This window comes from Triticum urartu, chromosome 3A, assembly GCF_056163025.1.
Source record: "Triticum urartu cultivar PI428250 chromosome 3A, HENAU_Tu73, whole genome shotgun sequence".
NCBI lineage: Eukaryota > Viridiplantae > Streptophyta > Magnoliopsida > Poales > Poaceae > Triticum > Triticum urartu.
Genome location: NC_141875.1, coordinates 304,087,711 through 304,102,655, shown reverse-complemented (window position 1 = coordinate 304,102,655; position 14,945 = coordinate 304,087,711).

Sequence of the window (14,945 nt, the reverse complement as noted above, 5' to 3'; positions counted from 1 at the left end):
TCAATCTCCCCCTTTTTGGTAATTGATGGCAACATACATCAAAGCTCTAGATAAAGATATAAGGAACAACAAGTAAAGCTTTGAAAGGACATGTAACAAGCATAGGCTCCCCCTACATGTATGCACTCATGTAAGTATGAAATATAGAGGCATGTGAGAGCATAACCATGACAGAGTGGGCAATGTGTTACATGTATCTTGGCCATATGCATCAGAGCAAAAGATTATCAAGGAAAATACCTTCATGCTCATGAGTCCTTCTTGCAAATAGTATGTACATAAGCAAGAATTCCTCATACTCATGATTTTGATGCATACACTTACCTTGTAGTCTTTGGTTGGCTTAGGATGGAAGGAACCTGCACAAACAAAGTTAGATAACACAGGTACATCCACTAGCCAGAGCTGTGACGCCCCCGATTCAATCGTACACTAATCATACACACAAACGTGTACGATCAAGATCAGGGACTCACGGGAAGATATCACATCACAACTCTACAAATAAAATAAGTCATACAAGCATCATATTACAAGCTAGGGGCCTCGAAGGCTCGAATACAAGAGCTCGATCATAGACGAGTCAGCGGAAGCAACAATATCTGAGTACAGACATAAGTTAAACAAGCTTGCCTTAAGAAGGCTAGCACAAACTGGAATACAGATCGAAAGAGGCGCATGCCTCCTGCCTGGGATCCTCCTAACTACTCCTGGTCATCGTCAGCGGGCATCACGTAGTAGTAGGCACCTCCGGTGTAGTAGGAGTCGTCGTCGACGGTGGCGTCTGGCTCCTGGGCTCCAACATCTGGTTGCGACAACCAGGAAGAAAGGAAAGGGGGAAAAAGGGGGAGAAAGCAACCGTGAGTACTCATCCAAAGTACTCGCAAGCAAGGAGCTACACTACATATGTATGCATTGGTATCAACTGGAATAAGGCTATTATATGTGGGCTGGACTGCAGAAAGCCGGAATAAGAGGGGGATAGCTAGTCCTTTCGAAGACTACGCTTCTGGCAGCCTCCGTCTTGCAGCATGTAGAAGAGAGTAGACTGAAGTCCTCCAAGCAGCATCGTATAGCATAATCCTAACCGATGATCCTCCCCTCGTCGCCCTGTGAGAGAGCGACCACCGGTTGTATCTGGCACTTGGAAGGGTGTGTTTTATTAAGTATCCGGTTCTAGTTGTCATAAGGTCAAGGTACAACTCCAAGTCGTCCTGTTACCGAAGATCACGGCTATTCGAATAGATTAACTTCCCTGCAGGGGTGCACCACATACCCCAACATGCTCGATCCCATTTGGCCGGACTCACTTTCCTGGGTTATGCCCGGCCTCGGAAGATCAACACGTCGCAGCCCCACCTAGACCAACAGAGAGGTCAGCACGCCGGTCTAAACCTAAGCGCACAGGGGTCTGGGCCCATCGCCCTTAGCACACCTGCACGTTGCGTACGCGGCCGGAAGCAGAACTAGCCCCCTTAATACAAGAGCAGGCTTACGTTCCAATCCGGCGCGCGCCACTCAGTCGCTGACGTCACGAAGGCTTCGGCTGATACCACGACGCCGGGATACCCATAACTACTCCCGCGTAGATGGTTAGTGCGTATAGACCAAATGGCCAGACTCGGATTAAATATCCAGATCTCGTTAAGCGTGTTAAGTATTCGCGAACGTCGACCAGGGCCAGGCCCACCTCTCTCCTAGGTGGTCGGAACCTGCCCTGTCGCTCCGCCTCAAAGATCCACTCGCGGGTGCTCCTCAAGCCGACCCGTCTTTAGTCAACACATGTATCATGTATAAGTATATAGTATATACCCGTGATCAACTCCCGAGTGATCACGGCCCGATAGTATAGCATGGCAGACGGACAAGGATGTAGGGCCACTGATGATAATCTAGCATCCTATACTAAGCATTAGGATTGTAGGTAAAGGTAACAACAGTAGTAGCAAGGACAGGCTATGCATCAGTATAGGATTAACGGGAAGCAGTAACATGCTACACTACTCTAATGCAAGCAGTATAGAGAAGAGTAGGCGATATCTGGTGATCAAAGGGGGGGCTTGCCTGGTTGCTCTGGCAAGAGAGAGGGATCGTCAACTCCGTAGTCGTACTGGGTAGCAGCGGCGTCGGTCCCGGTGTCTAGCGAGAGAAGAGGGGGGAGAAACAATAAATATTTAAGCAAACAGATGCATAGCGATGCATGACATGACAAGTAGCGGTGCTAGGGGTGCCCTATCGCGGTATGAGGTGATACCGGTGAAGGGGGGGAAACATCCGGGAGAGTATCCCCGGTGTTTCGCGTTTTCGCACAGATGAAACAGAGGGGGAAAGTTGCGTGTTCGCTATGCTAGGGATGCGTAGCGGGCGAACGGACTGCGTATCTAGATTCGTCTCGTCGTTCTGAGCAACTTTCATGTACAAAGTTTTTCCATCCGAGCTACGGTTTATTTTATATTAATTTTAAAAGATTTAAATCATTTTTGAAATTAATAGAATAAAATTAATTTGGAAATGCCATTATGATGTCAGCATGACATCAGGGTGATGTCAGCAGTTAATAGTCAGTTGACTTGGTCAAACTGACGCGTGGGTCCCGGTTGTCATTGACTTAGGTTAACTAAACATGATTAGTTAGTTTAATAAGTGATTAGGTTAATTTAACAGATCTAATTAAGTTAACTAATTAATTAATTAATTAATTATTTTTATTATGTTTTTTTTCTTTTTTTTTAACAGGGGCGTGGGTGGGGGGCCCACTGGGCAGTGGCCCATAGGGCCAAACGGGCGCGGGCGGTGGATCAGGTGCGGGGCGCCAGGATGCCCGCCCGCAGAGACGGGGGCTGTCCGCCTCCGGTGGAAGTGGCGAGGCCACGGCGAGTGGCCGGAGCGGCGGGAGCCAGAGGCGGAGACGAGCAACGCGCGGTGGTGCCGGAGCACAACCAGGGCGTGAGCGGGGCACGCGGCCCAGGCGCGGTGCGGGGACAGCGGGGAGCGACGGCACGGCGAGCCGGGCCTGGGCTGCCGCGCGCGCAGGGCGCGAGGCGTGCGCGGGGAGGAGGGGGCTTGGCCTGGCGCGCAGTCGGGCGGCCAGGGACGCGGGCGACGGCGTGGCCGACGCGGTGGTGCTCGTGCACGGCTGCGGGACGACGCGAGGAGCCGGGAGGAAGAGAGGCCGGGGGCCTCACCGTGGATCCGTAGGGTCAGGGGCAACAGGGGGGCGAGGAGGCGGGCGGAGACGACGCGGCGCAGGGGATGCAGTCCGGCGGGGTAGGGCTCCGGCGATGGCGGAGCGGTCCGGCGAGTCGAGGAGGCCCTCGAGCGGCAGCGGATGGGGCGCGGTCGTCGGGGCTCGGGGTGGCGCGGGGCGATGGCAGCGGCACGGCGGCGTCCAGAGGAGGACGGGGAGCGCGGTGGCGGTGGCGATGGTGAACGGTGGCAGGGCAACGGGGATCGACGGCGGCGTCGGGCGCGCCGCCCAGATCCAGAACGGGGAAGGAGGAGGAGAGGCGTGTGAGGGGGTGTCGGGCACGAGGCGCTTCGCCTCTGGGCGTGCGGCGGCGCGAGGGATGGCGAGGTGGCGGGGCGGCTCTGGCGTGGTGATCTCCGGCGACGGCACTGAGCGGCGGTGCGGGTGCGCGCTGGGGGAGACGAGGGGAGAGAGGGGATCGATCCCGATCCAGGGGGATCGGGGGAGGGAGTGGGGCGAGTGGGGGGGGGGTTAGGGTTACGGGGTGGGGATAAGGAGAGAGAGGAGGGGCCGGCTGGGCCGGCCTGATTGGCCCCGAGGCCATCTGGGCCGAGGCCCAGCGAGGGGGGGGCTTCTCCCCCCTTTTGTTTTTTTTGTTTTGTCTTCTGTTTTTGTAGTTTCCTTTTCTTTATTTCCTCTTCTGTTTTAAATCATTTTAAATTATTTAGGCATTTTATAAAATTTTGAACCTTACACCATAATTATCTTGGTAATATTTGGCAACCACCGAACATTTTTGTTTTAATTTTTGAAAACTTTTATTGTTTTCTTTTATTTAAATTTTGAACTTGTTTCGGTTCTGAACTATCGAGAGTTTACCACAGTAACCGTGGTGACGTGGCATCATTAGCGGGGAATCACTGTAGCTTAATTATCCGGGCGTTACAAGAGCAAACAAAAGAAACCACAAGAATACCAAGACTGGGATGACATGTAGAGAGTGAGTACTAGGTACCACATTGGATTCAACATGTCCCCAAGAGTAAAGATATGCAAAGAATTTGACTGATTTCTTTCCCTTAGGTGTCTTGCTCCCCCCTGAATCTTACATGGGATATTGGGAGAAGATAGGGAACAAAAAATCAGAGCTGAAAGATACAAATGGATAGAACTTAAAGCAAATAAGCACATATGAACATGTCTTTCCCCCAAAAAGACATGTGACATCTCTCCTCTTGAACATCAAGCATCTGGGATCCTTGAGTATTCTCTCCCCCTGGAAATCTCTTTCTCCCCCTTAATACTTTGTCTCTTGTAGGTTTGGTCCTTGAGACTTTGTCTCCCCCTTGAGCTTTGATGTGATCTCGCTCTCCTCCTTTGACATCAATTTCCAAGAAGGGCTTTCTCGAAACTGTTGTATAGGTTTGGTCCTTGAGACTCAGCACAAGGCAATGGATAAAACTGTGATGCTTGTAGAGGACAAGATTCATTGAGTAGAGCTGGATCAGAAGAAATATAGAACAAGTGGCAAACTGTTTTTCCTGTTGCGAAGTCGGTGGCACCGAGTGGCATGTTTCGGTGGTACCGAAAAGATTTGGTTGGACCGAAAATTACAAGTCGGTGAAACCGAGTTCACACAGAGAAAAACACTTGTCACCTCATCTCACTAGACATGTAGGATTTCACAAAGATTTGCAATGAATTACCTGAAGGATTTGCAAGGAATTGAATGCAGAAGATGCAGAACAAAAACAAAAGGAAAGAGAAAAGAAACTGAAAGATCTAGATGAAGTTTTTTTTTGAAAAAGAGAAGGAAAATAAACATGCATGAGACAAATGCAATAACATAGAAAAGAACACAAGAGAACTTCATCTAGAGTTGGGCGGTGACACAGTCACCTATGTTAGAGTATATTGACTTAGGAGTCAAGTGAGAATACTTGATCATAGGTCATACTCATCGTTTAAGCTCAAAATGGGGTTACCATTTTTCGTTTAAGCATCTTGATGTATTCACATCTTGTTGAGTTGCTTTGACTCATGTCTTGGAGTAAAGCTTCTCTAAGATGGAATAACATACCTTGGGTGGTGGTGTGGTTCTTGCTCATGTAGTTGAACTTGTGTGGGTGCTCAAGGTTGATGTAGCTCATCAAGAGTTGGGAGCACCACTTGGAGTTTGAGTTCATCTACCTACATGGGTTAGTTCTTGCAAGGAAGAGCACTTGTGTATCCAAAATTGACAATCATGAGGCTCAACATATAATTTGTCAAAGGATATGTTTGAATGGTTTTGTGCTTCCTTGTCTTCAACCACCATTGAGTAGAGACTTGGTGATGTAGAGATTGCTCAAGATGTGAGTGAGTCGCAATCTCATGGAATTAGATTCAACCAAGCACCTACATGGGTTAGACAACATGCAAGGTACAAATATATCCAAGACATAAGATAGTCATTATAAGAGATATATCATGGATTAGTCATAAGCTCATGTCTTGCATGTATCCAATGGAGTTCCTACTCCAAGTTCGAAGCAGCAATGATGTTCAATTCTCCTCTTAACCTGCAAAAAACTTTCTCATCAAGTGGTTTAGTGAATATATCCGCTAATTGCTTATCAGTGCGAACATGCTTAAGATTAATGTCACCCTTAGCAACATGATCTCGAATGAAATGATGACGAACTTCAATATGCTTAGTTCGAGAATGTTGTACAGGATTATGACCAATTTTGATAGCACTTTCATTGTCACAAAGCAGTGGAACATGTTTCACATAGATCCCATAATCTTTAAGAGTTTGGGTCATCCAAAGTAATTGAGCACAACATGAACCAGCGGCAATGTATTCCGCTTCGGCAGTGGATAAGGATACCGAGTTTTGTTTCTTGGAAGACCAAGACACAAGAGATCTACCAAGAAATTGACAAGTACCCGAAGTGGACTTTCTATCAACTTTGTCTCCGGCATAATCCGAGTCAGAATAGCCAACAAGATCAAAATAAGACCTCTTAGGATACCAAATGCCAAAGTTTGGTGTATGAATTAAGTATCTCACTATCCTTTTCACGGCCTTAAGATGACATTCTTTAGGAGCAGCTTGATATCGTGCACACATGCACACACTTAGCATAATATCGGGACGTGAAGCACATAGGTATAACAATGAACCAATCATAGAGCGATAAACCTTTTGATCAACCGGTTCACCATCTTTGGTCAAATCATTATGTCCACTAGTAGGCATGGGTGTAGACATACCTTTGCACTCTTGCATGTTGAACTTCTTGAATAAGTCCTTGGTGTACTTTGTTTGAGAGACAAATGTACCTTCCTTAGTTTGCTTGATTTGCAAACCGAGAAAGAATTTGAGTTCACTCATCATAGACATCTCAAACTTCTCTGACATTACCTTTCCAAACTTTTCACTAAAGAGAGGGTTAGTTGAACCAAATATGATATCATCAACATAAATTTGGCATACAAATAGTTCTCCATTAAACCTTTTAGTAAAAAGAGTAGAATCAATTTTACCAATTTCAAAACCACTTGCAATAAGGAACTTGGTCAAGCATTTATACCATGCTCTAGGAGCTTGTTTAAGACCATAAAGAGCTTTATGAAGTTTGTAAACATGATTTGGTTTCTTAGGATTGATAAAGCCGGGAGGTTGTTTGACATAAACTTCCTCCTCTATTTCACCATTTAGAGAAGCACTTTTAATGTCCATTTGGTATAGGGTGATGTTATGGTGATTAGCATAGGCAAGTAAGATGCGAATGGACTCAAGTCTAGCAACGGGAGCATATGTCTCACCATAGTCCATACCTTCGACTTGTGTGTACCCTTGGGTGACGAGACGTGCTTTGTTACGAAACACCCATTTGGTACCAATGATGTTGTGGTTGTTGTCGGGCTTCTCAACCAATGTCCAAACTTGGTTTATCTCAAAGTTGTGTAGCTCTTCATGCATAGCGTTTATCCAATCCAGATCTTCCAATACTTCTTCAACCTTCATAGGTTCAATGCTAGAGATGAATGAATAATTTTCACAAAAGTAAGCTAAACGAGTCTTTGAGCGAGTGATTCTCCTGGTTTGTATATCATTTAAGATTTGCTCAATGGGATGATCTTTGGCAATTCTTGCTCGAACTCGTGAGAGCTTTTGCTTGGGTCTTTGTTGAACATCTTCCTCATCTTGTTCTTCTTCTTGGCCTTCTTCATTGTTGACGTTGTCGTTCTCTTGTCGTGGTGGAGAAGGAGGTTGTTGATGTTCGTCTTGATGTACTTCCTCGTCTTCTTCATCTTGGTGTGTCCCACTTGTGGATGCTTCCGTATCAATTCTTGGTTCACCTTGTCGTGAAGTAGAAGCTTCCACTTGGACGGATGAGGTACTCTCCTTCACCTCCGTTGGACGAATTTTGCCAATGGACAAGTCTTGGATTGCTTCTGAAGGGTCTTTGTCTCCTACATCAATTGGCAATTGCTCTACTTGCGAGCCGTTAGATTCATCAAACTTCACATCTACCGTCTCTTCAACCTTTCGGGTGAAATTGTTGTAGACACGGTAAGTGTGAGAGTTTGAGCCATAACCAAGTAGAAAACCTTCATGAGATTTAGGAGTAAACTTTGAACGATGATGCTTATCAAGAATGTAGCACTTTGAGCCTAATACTCGAAAGTATCCAACTTGGGGTTTGTTACCGGTGAGGAGCTCGTATGCCGTCTTGCCGAGTAGCTTGTGAAGATACAAGCGATTTGTTGCGTGACAAGATGTCTCAACCGCTTCTGCCCAAAAGTGCTTCGGTGTCTTGTATTCATCAAGCATCGTTCTTGCCATTTCAATGAGCGTCCGGTTCTTCCTCTCAACAACTCCATTTTGTTGAGGTGTGTACGTAGCCGAGAACTCGTGTGAAATCCCTTCTTCGTCAAGAAAGGTGTCCACATTTGCGTTCTTGAATTCCGTTCCGTTGTCACTCCGAACCTTCTTGATCTTCACATCAAACTGATTTTGGGCCTTCCTAGCGAAGTTTTTGAAGATCTTCTGGACCTGCGACTTGTCATTAAGAAAGAACACCCACGTAAACCTTGAAAAATCATCAACTATAACTAGACCAAAAGAATTTCCACCGAGACTCTTGTAGGCGTTGGGACCAAAAAGATCCATATGAAGTAGCTCGAGTGGCCTCCTTGTGGTCATGATGTTCTTCACGGGATGCCTTCCTCCAACCTGTTTACCTGCTTGACAAGCACTGCAAAGTCTATCCTTATCAAATATGACATCGTTAACTCCAAGGATATGATTTCCTTTAATAAGCTTGTCAAGGTTTCTCATGCCAACGTGACCTAGTCATCTATGCCACAACCAACCTTTTGAGGATTTAGCAATAAAGCAAGTTTTAGGTTGTGCCTTTTTAGAGAAATCGACAATGTAAAGATCACCTCTACGCGTACCGGTAAAGACCATTTTATGATTGTCTCGACGAAATACTTGGCAATCTACCTCAGTGAATAGGACATTCAAACCGAAACCAGCAAGTCTAGATACTGAAAGTAAGTTGTAGCCGAGAGATTCAACGAGCATGACATTTTGAATGGAACTATCATGTGAGATGGCCACCTTACCAAGGCCAACCACTTTACCCTTTGAATTATCACCAAAGGTGACATATTTTCGAGGGCCGTCATTTTCAGCAAGCTCACGGAACATCTCTTCATCTCTGGTCATATGATCAGTACATCCACTATCAAGAACCCATTCCTTTCCTCCTGACGCATATCCCCGAAGATTTGCCGTAAGACCAAAATGTCTCATTTCATCATCAAGATCGAAGTCACTATCATCATCATCATCATCATCATAGTATCCATGTTCACCATGATCTTGTGACTCATCATTTCCTAGAGAGGGTAATTCATTAGATAAATGATCATCAAAGTGGTCACTTTTATGAATTCTTATAGCTTCAAATATGATATCACTAATGATTCCAACATCTCCTTTAGCATGCTTGAGATCGGTAAGCTCAAATAGACAATCACCAAAACTAGGATCACTACAGTTCATCTTACTCAAGGCAATAGATTTATGGAGAATTTCATCCAAATTTTTCAAGGAATGATCGGGAAATCGTTCCTCAAGAAATTTCCATATAGTATAGGCACAATTAAGAGTAGGCAAACTAGCAATCAAATTTTTGGGAAATCCTCTAATGATGAGCTCAATAGTTCTAAGATTGCGAATCATGTCAATGTCTTCATCTAGGGTAGGATGGAAAGGATCAATATGAGGTGCACAAGGGCTAGCAATATACTTGTTTAAATGATATTGATTGAAGATTACAAGCATCTCATTTTTCCACTCATGAAAATATTCTCCATCAAGAATAGGCACTCTATGTCTAAGACTCCCTAAAGTAGACACATCCATCTTCCTCCAATGGTGATTAAACCAAGGCAATGGAGACCAATGCTCTGATACCACTTGTAGGATCTAGAAGTAGGTGTGTCTAGAGGGGGGTGATTAGACACTTAATGCTAAAGTTGCAATTTTTAAGCTTTTTCGGTTTAAGTGGAGTTTAGGAATAATTTCAACATTCACAATACATATCAAGCAAGTATGCAATGAGTGTATAGGCAGCGGAAAGTAAAGCATGCAACTTGCAAGAATGTAAAGGGAAGGGTTTGGATAATTCAAACGCAATTGGAGACACGGATGTTTTTCCCGTGGTTCGGATAGGTGGTGCTATCCTACATCCACGTTGATGGAGACTTCAACCCACGAAGGGTAACGGTTGCGCGAGTCCACGGAGGGCTCCACCCACGAAGGGTCCACAAAGAAGCAACCTTGTCTATCCCACCATGGCCATCGCCCATGAAGGACTTGCCTCACTAGCAGTAGATCTTCACGAAGTAGGCGATCTCCTTGCCCTTACAAACTCCTTGGTTCAACTCCACAATCTTGTCGGAGGCTCCCAAGTGACACCTAGCCAATCTAGGATACACCACTCTCCAAGAAGTAACAAATGGTGTGTTGATGATGAACTCCTTGCTCTTGTGTTTCGAATGATAGTCTCCCCAACACTCAACTCTCTCTCATAGGATTTGGATCTGGTGGAAAGAAGATTTGAGTCGAAAGCAACTTGGGGAAGGCTAGAGATCAAGATTCATATGGTAGGAATGGAATATCTTGGTCTCAACACATGAGTAGGTAGTTCTCTCTCAGAAATAGGATGCTGGAAGTGTAGGCTTAGTCTGATGGCTCTCTCCATGAATGAAGAGGAGGTGGAGGGGTATTTATATCCTCCACACGAAATCCAACCATTACACACAATTTACCAATCTCGGTGGGACCGAATCAAAAAACTCGGTCGGACCGAAATAGTAAACCTAGTGACCGTTAGTGATTTTCGGTGGGACCGACTGGATCAACTCGGTGGGACCATTGTGCTAGGGTTAGGGAAAATCCAAAACTCGGTTTGACCGATTACTCAAACTCGGTGGGACCGATTTGGGTAATAAGCAAAACAGAGAGTTGGCCAAGCAAACTCAGTGGGACTGATTGCATATCTCGGTGGGACCGAAGATATTTCAACAGGTAACAGAGAGTTTGCAAGCCCATCTCGGTGAGACCGAGATCCCATCGGTGAGACCGAATTGATTAGGGTTTGGCAGTGGCTTATGACAAGTGAAACTCGGTGGCGCCGGATAGAAATAATCGGTAGGTCCGAGTTTGGCTTTGGGTTTAGGTCATATGTGGAAGTGGGAAAGTAGATGAGGATTTTGGAGCATATCATTAAGCACTTGAGCAAGAGGCTCATTATCAACACCTCATCCCTCCTTGATAGTATTGGCTTTTCCCGTGGACTCAATGTGATCTTGGATCACTAAAATGTAAAATGAAGAGTCTTGAGCTTTAAGCTTTAGCCAATCCTTTGTCCTTAGCATCTTGGAGAACTTCCCACAACCTTTAGTCCATGCCACTCCATTGTTGAACTTATCTGAAACATACTAGATAAAAATGTTAGTCCAACAAGAGATATGTTGTCATCAATTACCAAAACCACCTAGGGAGCACTTGTGCTTTCAAATAGGCTATTTTTATGAAAGTCTTCAAAATGTGGAAGTTGTGAAGACTAACGATAGAAATAATCCTATTACCATGCAGCGGAAGGTAGACTACACTAGGCAAACCATAGTCAGGTATTCAATGAAGTGAAAGCACAATGACTGATAGCAGCTAGGTAGTAAGGATCAGGTAGGAAGATATTATGAAGCCAATCAGAACATGTAGTCACCCAGTGAAGACAAAAGATAAGGCAATCATACAATGACTTCACAAGGAGCAATCAGTAAGTAAAGGGAAGGAAAGGATGAAACCAGTGACTCTCTGAAGACAATGATTTGTTGGACTAGTTCCAGTTGCTGTGACAACTGTACGTCTGGTTAGGGCGGCTAGGTATTTAAACCTTAGGACACACAGTCCCGGACACCCAGTCCTGAACACGCAGCTCAGGACACCCAGTCCTCACCGTATTCCCCTTGAGCTAAGGTCACACAGACCTCGCCCAATCACTCTGGTAAGTCTTCAAGGTAGACTCCCAAACCTTCACAGACTTCGTTCACCGGCAATCCACAATGTCTATTGGATGGTCAGAACGCGACGCCTAACCGGCTGGAGGATGCACAGTCCTCAAGTGTAATAAGTCTTCAGATCACTCAGACAAGAAGACTTAAGTGATGCCTAATTCTCTCTGGCTCTGGGTGGTTAGGGCTTTTTCCTCGCAAGGAATTCTCTCTCTCAAAGGCTTCGAGGTGGGTTGCTCTCAAACGACAAAAGCCGTATTCTCAATCTGAGCAGCCAACCGTTTATGGTTGTAGGGGGTGGGCAATTTATAGCCACTTGGCAACCTGACCTGATTTGTCCGAAATGACCCTGGGTCACTAATGAACTGACACGTGTTCCAACGGTCAGATTTGAAACTCACACGGCAACTTTACTTGGGCTACAAGTAAAGCTGACTTGTCCGACTCTGGACAAGATTCGCTCTCATAGTCTTCACTCGAAGACATAGGTTTTTGGTTAGGCATCACTTCAGTCATTCTGACTGGTTCTCTTGGACCCCACTTAACAGTACGGTGGTTCCTATGACTCAACACAAATGAAGAAGAACTACAAAAGATCTATAGGCTTCATGCGGTGTCTTCTCTTGTCATAGTCTTCAATGTGAATATCTTCATATACCTCCTTTGACTTCAATGTCTTCATACATTTTTAGGGGTCATCTCTGGTAGGAAAACCGAATCAATGAGGGACTTCTACCTGTGTTATCCTGCAATTCTCACAAACACATTAGTCCCTCAACTAGGTTTGTCGTCAATACTCCAAAACCAACTAGGGGTGGCACTAGATGCACTTACAATCTCCCCCTTTTTGGTGATTGATGACAAACTAGTTCAAGTTTTCAACGGGGAATATAATCTTTGAAATTTTAAAGGATAAGGAATTGTCTTCATAAGTTGCAAGGGCTCCCCCTGAAGATGTGCATATAAGTAATTTGCTTTTGGAATGCAAATGCACATGGCAGGTTGTACTTGTGGAGATCCACTTCAACTTATGATGACAATCCACTATGCATGTGAAAGTATATGAAGATAATGACATTCATAATGAAAAATGGACGTCTGCAGAATGATCTAAGTGCGGAATTTATCGTCGCACATGCGAAATTTATCATCGCAAAACAAGTTGGCAAATAAGTAGCAGACGACCATCGAGTTTAAGTGTTACAACTCAAAGAACCAAATGTAGAAAAACGGGAGTTGTAAGCACGAAGCAAAATATAAAGCACCCGCCCATATGGACCCGCTTGAAGACTATCAACCTCATATGCTTCTCCCCCTTTTGTCAGTGAGGACCAAAAAGGTTTGAAGACATAGAGCGTCTATTCGTCCCCATGAGGAGTAGGTGAAGAAGCAGGGTCGTTGGTGGTGTTTGGCGGTGCAGAAGAGCTTGGAGCAGATTTGAAGTGTGCTGAAGGAGGTGGCGGTGAAGTAGCATCATCTTCATCCTCGATAACTCTGGCAGTCACTGTTGCAGCAGAGGAAGAGAACTCAGAGTCTTCAAGGGATGGTGTTCCTCGCAGCACAGCCCTTCAAGGAGGCGTGGAGTCAAACTTGAATCGCTCAGTGAAGCCATCCTCTTGAAGATCAGCTTCAGAACACATCATTGTTAGCCCTTTCCATGTGCGGCGACAGGTTTCATGGGTAACGAAAGCATTCTTGGTGGCGAGATTTCGAATGCGATTAACATCCACCAAGAGGCTTTTCATCTGATGCTTCAGCCAGTCATGATGCCTATCCTATTTTTGATGAAGGGCCACAAGAAGCTCTCGGTCGTTGAGAACACGAGTGCGCTTCTTGGGTCTTGGAGCAGTTGTACTATCAGTGGCTTCAGTGGAAGCAGGGTGTGGTGCACGTGTAGTGCCAGCCAAAGGATACACCCGAGTGACTGCTTCAACTCCTTCAATGTTCTGCGTGAAACTCTGATGCTCTGCATTCTGAAGACTTAGAGGTTCCTTGGCAGGCTCAGGATAGATGGTTCAATTGAGATATCCACATCAGGCAGAAAAATGCGATGATTGCGAGCTGATGGCTGATATGAGATATCATAGTGAAGTTTGATTAGCCGCATTACCCATGGGGCGTAGAACTTCAAGCCAAACAGATCAGTGCCTGATGCAGCAAGTTGGCGAATGAATAAATCCTGTGTATTGAAGCATTTTGCATGAAGAATATAGAAGACCAATGTCTTCATTCCACCCTCAAGCTTGGCATGTGGAGAGTGCCCTTTGATGGGCCAGAGAGTCCGCCTGAGAATGTGATACATGGTTCTTGGCAGATACTCAAGGTCTTCAACGAAGAACTCCGTGGGATAAGCAGCATCTTGGGGCAGTGGCTTCATCATGCTGAGCATCTGACTCATATTAGGTTCAGGCTTCTTGAAGATGCTCTGAATAGCTACGCTATGCAGCTGACAGCCATGCTCGAAGAGATCGCCAGGAGTGGGCAAGCCAGTGAGCTCAATGATGTCAAAGGCTTTTGCTTCGTGATGAACATTTCCAGTCATCCACTCCAGGACCCAAGTCTTCGGATCTCTGCTATCCCCTTGAATGTGAAGTGTGTCATAGAATTGGAGGAGCAGCTCTTCATTCCAATGCTCTTGGTCAGTAACGAATGGCAGCAGACCAACTTCCTTGAAGCAATCCAAAGCTTCTTCCAGACAGGGCAGACCAGCTATAGCTTCAATGTCAAGGCGCTTGTGTGGGAAGATGCGACCTTGGTTGTAGAGAATGCATGAGTAATAGCTTCGCTGAGGATAGCTCCAGAACCGATCAGATGATATCCTTTCCCTTGAGTAGGGGTTCCTGGAGCTTTTGAAGAATGTGTTGTCTTCTCTGAAGCCTTGATATTGAAGGAGCCAGGTGCTGATGCAGGACCTGGGAACCTTCGCAATCTTGGGGCTGGCTTCTGGACCTGAGGCCTGTGCTCAACATGATAGTCGAACTGAGGACCGGTAGCAGACTCAGGAACAAAAGTGTCAGGATCAGTGGCTTCACTGTCTTCTGATGCTTTTGGTGGGGAGGGCTCCACATTAGCTTCATTGGTGGTTGTGGCAGCCTCAAGATTTTCATCCTCCACTTGACAAGCTGGAGGGTCGGTCACATGCACGTTCTCCTTGAGAACTGCTTCTTGATGGGAC